Here is a 10695-nt window from a genome sequence, read left to right as displayed (position 1 = left end):
TACTTCCTGAGTATGTAGTTTACATTTATTTAATATTGTTATTGTTCCTGACTGTTCGATTATTGTTCTAGTTGTTCTTTGATTACATTCTATTTCTATTTTCTTCGGTTCATGCGTTGCGTATATCCATTTTTCGGGGCGTGACGTTTTTACCCATATAGAATGGTTAGTCGCAAAATGTTCTATTCTACAATTTTTGGGCATTTCCATGGATGGTTCTAGCCATAGTTTATATTCGCAGTCCATGTTGTCTGTAATTTTGTATACTGGGAACGGGTTGCAAAGGTATTGGGACGCTATGTTTTTACAATCTTAAATCCTCCGTATTCGCTATTATATACTTATTTATGTTACTGTTTACGATTATAAGTGGTGACCTGGTTACTAACGTCGCGTAAGTATTGCCTTTTACGTGTGTGGGAATCGATTTTACTTCCATTATTTTAAAGGCTTGATTTGTAATGAGCGGAATGCTGATTACTGCGATGATTTTTGATCCTTCTACGTACGCGGTTATCGTTGATACTTTTTCTAAAGCTATTATATTTTTCGTTTTTATTATTATTGGGAAAGTCAGTCCGTCGGGTAAGTGCGGAGTTGCGTTTTGTAGGAGGTTAACTAGTTGTTTTGCGGTCATAAACTTTGGGGCAAGATGTCCTCTTTTTAAGTTTGTGTGAAATTCAGTAATATCATTAGTATCGTCTATTATATCGGACATTAATGTGTTAAGTGTCGAAAAATGGTCAATTAAATCGGTTCTGAGTTTAACATGGTTTAGTGTTGACTGGAGGTGTTTTTGAAGGTAAGTGAATTGACTGGTTAATATGTTTTCATTACTTTGTAATGTTTCTTCTAAGTTGTGTAAGTGAGTAAGTGTAGTGTTTGTGATTTGTATTTGTTCTTTCATTGCGTTTTTAAGTGCATGTTGTCCTTGATTTAAGTTTGCTAAATGAAAGTTAATTTTTTCCGCGTCGTCAGCGTCCATTGTTCCAAAAAGGGTTTTTGCTAAAGTCCCTATGCCGTTTATTAAGGGCCTAGGATCAGATATGTCAGGGCGGTGACATTACCGACAAAATTAGGCAAAAACAGAGGTTTACGCGCTGACGTTTTACGTCCTTATATTGAAAGATTTTGAGATGGAAAAGGACTCATTCGATAGAGGAAGGTTCAATCTAGCACGCTCTGGTCATTATTTAATCAGCTTCTGCTGATGTTCAGTAATATGAGTGTTCAAAGTAAAGCAAAAATCGACAAATTCACAGTCATGAAATCTAAGCATTTTTAGCTAATTTAGGGATTGTTCTGAGCGAAATCATGACCAGAGCGGGCTAGATTGAACCTTCCTCTATCGAATGAGTCCTTTTCCATCTCAAAACCTTCCAATATAAGGACGTAAAGCGTCAGCGCGATTTTGCAGTGCTTTTTGCGAGGTTAGAGATAAAACAGAGTAAAAAAGTGACAAGTTTAGTTCCGCTTGAACAGACCAGGCGGCGCCTAATCAGGAGGCCCGTGCTGCCCTGAGTTGGCACGCGAGTTTCGAGAATTTGACGTACCACTACACATGCAACTATACGAGCTGCGTGTTTCGTTCATGTCCCACAAGAAGTCCCATGAAAACTCATTCCGAGTGACATTGTAAGGTTCGAACAGAAAGTGAGCTCGGCGGTTCGGACCGCTTCGGACGGCTTCGGAAAGATTCGGAAAGAAGCTTGAAACGCTTAGGTCCAAGTCACCGGCAAGCGCAACGAGGCACGCGCAATCTTTTTGATATAGATATTTTCACGTTTCGACTCGAATGGAGTTTCTTCGGTCAGATCTCCAAAAATTTTTATGAAATTTTGAGGGATGAGTTTAAAGATCAAACGATGACATTCTCTGTGTATTTTGTATGAAAAATTAAATTAAAACTAGTTTATGTACAAGCTGATACAATCGAGAAAGAGCGATTCTACATGCAATAATAAACTAAAAATAAAGAATATAAATTGTTTATAATATTTATATGTTCTTAGGTCTGGGTTAGGTCTGGGTTAGGTCTGGATATAAACAAAATAAAAGGAGTCATTGCTAAAAATACATTAATTTAATATGTTTACTTTTTAATTATAATAATTTATAATTAAATTTTCCCCTCCGTTCCCGCCTCTTCCCCCAGGCCAGGATCGCAGTTGCTGCCGCGACCCCGACTGCGGCTTCTCCCATACTTCCGCTTGCAGATTTTCTTTTTAAAGTCCCGAAATTACAATATGAAAAATAGACACATGTTATTCACAAAGTTTACTTCGTTCTTGAACAAAAAATGAATAGATAAATTACTTAGCGCTTTAGCATAAGATCGCCTATGATCTACGTATCTTTTGTCGTCATGCCTCCTCTAAAGCTAGCGCCGACGCCGACGCCGACGCCGACGCCCACACCAACGCCGACTCCGACGCCGACGCCGGAGTCAGTGCAAGCTTTAGAGGAGGCATGACGACAAAAGATACGTAGATCATAGGCGATCTTATGCTAAAGCGCTAAGTAATTTATCTGTTCATTTTTTGTTCAAGAACGAAGTAAATTTCGTGAATAACATGTGTCTATTTTTCATATTACAGTTCTGGGATTTTAAAAAGAAAGTCCGTAAATGGAAGTATGGGAGAAGCCGCGGTCGGGGTCGCAGCGGCAACCGAGATTCTGATGATTATTATAAATATATTAAATTAATGTATTTTTAGCAACGTCTCCTCTTATTTTGTATATACCCAGAGCTAACCCTGACCTAACCCAGACCAAACCGGAAGGAGAAACGAATTGGAAATAATTCGCCACATATACAAAGAGATAACTAAAATTCGTTTACTGTTATTGTTTGTAAGTAAATTAATATGAAATCATTATGAACTTGTTTTAATTGTTTTTTAAAGGCTGGTATCAAGAACGTAGAAAGTGTAAAACTTGTAAGTATATCATCTTTTACATTCAAGTTACATAAACTCGAAAAGTAATTTTTATTAAACTGATTTAGTTTTGCAGATAAACCAGAGTTTCCACTCGAAATATTTTACGAGTGACTCGTGCCGCTCAATGCCGCTTGCGAGCGACTTGGACCAAACCACAATAGCGTTTCAGAAACGCGAGAGTAAGATTTGACATTTGCCTTCTCTCTCGTCTTTCCGAAGCTATCCGAAGTGATCCGAAGGGCCGAATTCACGTACATACGGCTCGTATAGTAGTGTGTATGGTGGAGGGGGAATCATAGTGTGGCTCCATCTCGCATTCATTAGGCAGCCACATGTCTGTGGATAATTTTATTTCTGTAAAGAAAACTGTAACGGCAAATACCGACCAAGAAATCTCGTAAAGTCACGTGACTACCCTAAGCCCTTAAGGGGGTACGATCAGAAATATCAGAGCAGCGACATTACCGACAAAATTAGGCAAAAACAGGGGTTTACGGCCTGACACTTTTCGTCCTTATATGAGATGATTTTAAGCTGGGAATGGGTTCATTCGAAAGAAAACAGTTCAATGCAGCGCAGTCAACTCGCGATTTAACGAAATTCTACTGATATTTAGTAATACGAGTGTTGTAAAGTAGAGCAAAAATCTACCATTGACAGGTATGGAAATTTAAGCATTTTTATGTAATTTAGAGAGTGTTTTGATCGAGATCGCGAGTTGACTGCGCTGCGTTGTACTTTTTTCTATCGAATCAACCCTTTCCCAGTTCATAATGTTCTCATATAAGGACGAAAAGTGTCAGGCCGTAAAACCATACAACAGTATTGCTTTTGGCTGGGTTATCGATAAAACAGAGCAAAAAATGTGACAAATTTAGTTGAGCATTTGCAAACCAGGAGACGCCTAATTTGAAAGACTGCCGATGTGGAATCTAAATCTGTGATACCCAAATTAACGATGCGAGGTACTGAAAATTTCCCCCTCCACTACACACGCCACCTTAGGAGTCGCGTGTACGTGAGCTCGGCGCTTCGGGCCACTCCGGCCATATTCGAAAAGTCAAAAGAGAACGCAAGTGTAAAGTGAACCTTACTCTCTCGCTCTTTAAATACTGTCCAAGTTGCCGACAAACGACACAAAGCGCGCGGGATATTTTCATTTGCCCAGACATATTTACGAAAGCCCGAGAAGACAAGAATACGAAGCCCGTCTTTTGCTATCATGCAGGTTCAAATCTGTGACTTTTTTATTTCATACATAATTTTTAGTAGCTTTGTAACTTTAGAATTCCTCGCTTTATATATGACTTCGTTTATAAAATACTGTAGAAAATATAATTCATATTTTAGCCACACAGATAGCCATAAAACATAGTTGCATCGTTCTCATTTTTTTACAACCAGTCTTTTATGGAATGAAATAATAATTTGAGTCATAATAATATAAAATCAAATTTATATAAAGATTGGAATTGTATATTAAAATTACTTGTAGAATAAAAAAAAAGTTGCAGGTTTGAACGGGATCCGAACTCGATCAATGGTAAAGACATAGATGACAGGTATAGGATCCGTGCATCTTGACGTTCATCATTTCATTACGGTTACGAGGTGAGATTGTGAGATCCTATACACGTCTGATGTCACAGTTACATTGTGTATAATGAAGAAATAAATGCAGTAGATCACATGTATGTATATTCAAAACAGTCGTGTGCGTTTGGATACATCACCAGGCATGCATAGGGAATTGAAATATCTCAATACCGTCGATTAGCTGTTGCGATTTCGAGTAACACTCGGTCATGTTCGGCTCGCGTCGCATAGCGCATCGCTCGCTCCTAACCTAGCGCGTTACCACTTATGTATATATACAGGGTGTCCCGCGTAACACACAAAAAAAAAAACACAATATTAAAAAAGTGTTTACATGTCATTTGCATGGTATAAGGGGGAAAATTTATTGGCTATAACAAATTATCTTTTAGATTATTATTTTCAAAGATACGATAATCAAGTTTAGTTTTTTAAATAGAACTATATACTTTTTTTCAAATCATTTTGTAGTGCGTTTCAAGATAAATTTAACGACATAGAAATTATGTATCTGTTTTCAAATGGTTTTCGAGATATTGGATACGAAAATTTAGTGTTTTTCAGCACAGGAAAATCTGCTCGAGTAGAGAGCACCGCAGGAAATCTCGCCTACGCGTCAAGTGCCACATGCCATACAGTGTTCCTTCAAACCAATACGGGAGGGTCTGCTGCAGGAACAGTAGGCCCAAATTCTGGAAATGGTTTTCCTGTAAACCTGACTATCATATCTTTGAAAATAATAATTTGAAAGATAATTTCATCTAGCCAATAGATTTTTTCCTGTATATGTGTAGATACAGTAATGTTGCCGACGAGAGCTGTTTCGTCTACACGGACGAGAGCCGCGGTCTATCCCCACTACCTCGTATGATGTGTGCCTCCGTGTAACCAATTCTTGGAACCATCGCGTACGAGCTCGATACCCCAGAACAAGGCGGCCATAAAAAACAAAGATAGCATTAAGGATTTAAACAGGAAAAATTGAAGTTTCTTATTCGCAAACAGATTTTCACGCACGTAACACCAGTAAATTCCTTGTGCTCTCCCGATGAAAATGATATTAAACACGACAGGATTCCGATTATTTATAACATACATAAAACTTGATTTATAGAAAGAAGGGTCACGTTCATTTACGTATACAGTAATGTTACAGACGAGAGCCGTGCTCGGGTCTCGTAACGGCTCTTGTCGTGTGAACGAAACGGCCCTCGATCGTATTATTACTGTATTTAGAATCCAACGATCCTAATCCAGACCTAACTCAAAATATACATACACACATACATATATATATTAATATTTCTATTTAAAATTGGTTTGAGTTTCATTAGTATCTACTTATATATGTAAAATAATATATACTTCTATATTCTATATTCTATGTATATATAAAAAGGATGAATAATATCTAGCGAAATAATAAATCGGAAAACGGACAAGTAAGCTCTTTCTACAAATTAAGTTATTAAGTATCTTTATTATAAATAATCGGAATCATGTCGTATGTGATATCATTTTCTTCGGAAGAGCACAAGGAATCGATTGGTGTTACTTACGTGAAAATCCGTTTGCAAATAAGAAACTTCAATTTTTCCTATTCTTAATCCCTAATGCTATACTTGTCTTTTGTAACGTAATTGATTTCGGGCATCGAGCTTGAGCATAGACGGTCGAGCGAAACCCTTTTTTTTTGCTTCTTCGGTCGTGCATCAATTATCTTGGCGACCGAGAGTAAAGCAAGCCAAATCGACTACCAGTGACGGAGAGGGCCGCGACCAGACCCAAGCGCGGTTCTCGTCCGTAACATTACTGTATATGTATACGTATACTTATGTACACGCACACATATGCGTGATCTTCATATTAATATAAAAACGATATTTGGAGAAAGTGTCTATCTCGAGAAAGGCATCGACGTGGACAAACAATGAATAATATGAATGTAGTGGTATTTAGAATGTGACACTTGTAAAAGTTATACACATACAAATAACATGTGTCGTTTGATAAATACCACTACATTCACACGATTCGGTGCTATATTGAATCACAGAAAATATCTTAGCAATCGGAAACGTCGCGCGTGGCTCGTGCCGCTTGCAGGGATTTGAACAGTTGAATATGGCGTTTCAAGAGTGAGAGAGTAAGACTCATATTCGCACTCTCTCTACTTTCCGCAAATCTCCGAAGTCGGTCGCGAAGCGTCGAGTTCGCGTACACATCGTATAGTAGTGTGTGCAGTAGAGGGGGAAATTTTCTAAGCTACCTCCCGAATTCGAAATCATAGAAAGGCTCCATCTTGCGTTCATCAAGCAGCCACGTGTCTGTGGATAATACTATTTCTGTAACGAAAACTGTAATAGCAGATACCGACCTGGCAATTTCGAAATGTCACGTGACTACCGTACCCCCTTAAAGCTGCCTTTATTCGGAAAATCCAAGGAGCTGGTTAAAACTGCCTCGGAGTGATAATCAAGGAGTTGGTTAAAGCTGCCTTGATTTGGAGGAACCCAGGAGCTGGTTAAAGCTACCTAGATCGAAAGAACCAAAGAGCTGGCTAAAGCTGCCTCGGTATGGATTTGAAAGTTAAGGTTGGAGCTTGGAGAAAGAGAACTGCGCTGCATATTACTACTTCTGTCACTCTCTAACTTTCTCTGTGTCTTTTGTGCTGGTGCTGGCGCTGACCTATTTATACGAGAAAATTTCCTCCCTCTTTTGGGCGCAATAACTGCCCTCGATGTAGGGCTAGCGTCGTGTTGCGCCTGCGTGTTCAGGAGTCATTGTAGGATGCGCGCTCCCAATTGGTTCCGAGGTTTTGGCGCATGCGTCTGGTAGTGTTTGCGCCGGTGTACAGAGAGCGTTGCTTGTTGATTGGCTCGTACTGTCATCATCCGGTCGTCATCCTGTTGTTAATGTGTGTTCCATCGCACGCCATAAGATGTGAGTCTGCTGACGTACTGATTTTGTGCGCATGCGTAATGGGAAGCGTCCTGTTGTGGGCGCGCATACGCGTTGCGTGTCGCTGGCGCGAGGACTCGATTTGAGGATTTGAAGTTAGGGATATGAGTTAGAGGTTTATATCGCTGCCACTTATTATCACTTATTATTTACTAAATGTAGAAGGAAAAATGTCTTTTAAAACTTAATTTCTTCATAATCGAAATCGCAGCTGATTGTTACACAAGCAATCAATGTATTCTTATGGAAAGACGTACTTTCGCGTTAATAAATAAATTTTTTCTTTGGATAATATTTGAGATTTAGAGTATAAAATTTTTAACTTATGTTTGCTGCAAGAAGATGCTAATTTATCGAGATTAGTATTTAAAAATTTATATGAATTGATAAATCGTAATTTTATATAATTAGGATAACCATTTTATATAAATGCGACAACCTGATTCTTCCGTTATATCTTTTATATTTTTTGTAAACGAAATATACTTTTCTTTGATTATAAATAGTAAATTCCATGATAATAAAATATATATCATATCCAGAAAAATTGTGAAAGATTATAGAGATGCAGAATGAAGTTTTATAATTTATATTATAGTTTACATGTGCAGGACCTCTATAAATCTACATATATTGCGATGATATTGATACGATGCTAATGATGCATCATATGAACAATGCACATAATATGTAATACTGAATACCTTATGATGTTGATATGCATATGATGTACATTCATCTTCGACTCTATCCTTAATTTTTTCCAAAACTTACTCGAGGCGTGCATAAACTACAAACCAAAGCCGATCCTTTCTACAATAAATGTTAAATCTGAGTCATTTATCGTCCTCTCTAGTTGAGGATTCAAATTACATAGAGACTAAATCATGTAATATATTACAAATGCATTTTTAGAAATTATTTAACAATTATTGTATGAGTTTAAATACAATGCATACATTTCTTTCATGCTTTATGCAATGGTTATACATACAATACAGACGTATGTCTAATCAGCTGTAATAGTGAATCAGGCATTCATTATACAATTTGTAAAACATTTTTTTTAAATATATGATATAATAGGAGTATAAATATTAAACATAAATTTTTTTATATATTACGCTGATATTGCAAGTGATACATATGTAGATGTGTTGTTAATCGGTTACGATGAAATATTAAACATCTATTATACAATTTAGCAAAATGTAAACTTGTAATTGATGTAGATCATGTTGATGAATAGTAATGATGGTAGTGTAACAGTCGATATACATAGAAACTCGCGACAGTTACTAATTCATATGCTAATAAGAATCTCTTTTGTTAAAAGACTGAAGTTTACATAGTTTTAAGAATAGTGTTAAGTTTTTCAAGTTTGTACAACTCTTAAAATAATAAATATTGTTATATATTATTTTAAAGAGAAATCATAGTCTATGAAATTTATTTCTTAACTGCACGCCACACGAATCCTACTCTCTGTTCATGTAGCAAACACATTAGTGTATGTATTGATAAAGCAAATATGTACAATATCTACTTTACTAATTTGCAACGTAGAGCAAGCACATGAATTTATATATTTGTCGGCGCTAGGGAAACCAACATCGTGTTGTTGTCAGCTGATACTCAAAACAAAGAAGTGCGAATACACACAAGTGGGAGTAATACGCCGAACATCAAAGTGAACGGGTTGGCTGTAGAAGATATCGAATGCGACGTTATATGTCGGATTGTTTTGAGTGGTGCCGGTGTTTTACTGTTTCTCTTATTGGTGATATTATCGGATTTTTGGTTTATAATTAGTCTGACTTGTTGAGTTGGTTTATTTGGACACTAACGTATTAAGTTTGTTTTTTTTTTTAATCTGTCCAGTCCTAAGGACTGTATTAAAACTTGTACTAATCCCTAGGTATATAAGATCATTGTTAAAAGCTAAATCTTAATTTGCGAAACCGTAAACCGTCAGACACGATACCTCCATTTACATCCAATTGCTTTACGACTAGTACCTTGACCTCGCGAACCGCGCCATGCACACACAGGATATGACGAACCACTTTAAAGGGACAATGCCTACCGTAAAACATTGTTTCCTAAACTGCAAAATGAAATTGTTGATACCTAAACTCCACCATTTTACCGTAGTCACTAAACCAACCTATTCGGAAACACGACGACCAATAGACGTACATCGCATCCACCACCAACTTTTCCAATCCCCAACAAAGGTTGATAAAAACCCGGACACAGCTGGAGCGCGTAGAATTTGTAGAAAAAGGCAACTCGTGAACAAACCAATAGTATAACTCGGAACTTCTCTTGATCTGTAGACCTGTGATTATTAAACAGTTGTGATTTTTGTTGACTAATCGATATCAGTTCAATTCATGACCTGTCATTGTTCAAAGAAGATTGTATTAAACGATTAATACAATCCAACGACCCGTGCATCGTCACGGACAAGTGTATTGGGTCTTACAAACCCAATATATTCTCAAAAGAGGAATTGCGGTGTATAAGGGACGCAACATATTCCTTTTGTAATAATGGATCCCACACCAAAGCGGTGTCGCGATGGGTCGGCTTCTCGAGATGAGCCAGAAGGAACCCCAATGGATTTTGCTCCGACATATTTATAAAGCAGGGGTTACAGTCAAACTATTTCTTTTCATTTCCAGAAGCAACAAAGTCAGTACTTACATGTTTATGTAAAAAATAGTTACTTTATAAATATTTCAAAACACATGGTGAAGTTAAACCAAATACTTATTTCTACGTTAATTATTGTGGCCCTGAAAAGAGCCGTTTTTTAACAATCAATATTGATTGTTTATGCTGTGCAATATGTATCCCAATTTAAGTAAAACATTTTCTTATCGAACACCGAATAGGAATACACACGCTTCCTTCTTTCTTCTCCTTACGTTACATCGGCCAAATATTTATAGCGAGCCTCTATTTCATGTCGCCTTCTTGTCGTATAGTTCTCTTTTAAAGTAAATTGTAATACCTCATGGAAGACGTTTTTGGCAACTTCATTAAGGTAACAGAAATTTACAATGATCATTCTATTGTAATCATTGAGATTTCTGTTCCAAAATGCTTGCCGAATAAACAAGGATCACTCACTCGCATTTCCAATTAAATCTTGAAGCAATAGCCAAGGATTATTCATCATCAGAGTCAT

This window comes from Calliopsis andreniformis, chromosome 2 (assembly GCF_051401765.1).
Source record: "Calliopsis andreniformis isolate RMS-2024a chromosome 2, iyCalAndr_principal, whole genome shotgun sequence".
Classification (NCBI taxonomy): Eukaryota; Metazoa; Arthropoda; class Insecta; order Hymenoptera; family Andrenidae; genus Calliopsis; species Calliopsis andreniformis.
This window is presented reverse-complemented; position numbering follows the sequence as displayed.